This window comes from Parasteatoda tepidariorum, chromosome X2 (assembly GCF_043381705.1).
Source record: "Parasteatoda tepidariorum isolate YZ-2023 chromosome X2, CAS_Ptep_4.0, whole genome shotgun sequence".
Classification (NCBI taxonomy): Eukaryota; Metazoa; Arthropoda; class Arachnida; order Araneae; family Theridiidae; genus Parasteatoda; species Parasteatoda tepidariorum.
Window position 1 is genome coordinate 22,997,679 of NC_092215.1, and position 345 is coordinate 22,998,023.

Genomic DNA, 345 nt, shown 5'->3' on the forward strand with positions numbered 1-345 from the left:
TATATATATATAATTTTTTAAATAATTTACAAAAGATGGTCAAATGATCATGAAATGTTTATTTATTTAAAATTTATGACAAATTCAGTAACAATATATTATTGTGTACAAATTTATACAAAAAGATTTCTTAAAAAATAAAACAGTAACATTTTTAGTATATCATCATTTATTCCGAAAATTTGTAAATCAAAGTGAAAAAGAAACAATTGGAATTTGATACATAATTGCAAACAAATAAACTAATTTATTTCAATATTACAAACATTTCAAAATGTAGTTTCTTACTTAGTGTGAGCAAAAGCTTTTTATATTATAAAATCTGTAACCTAAAGAAGCATTTTT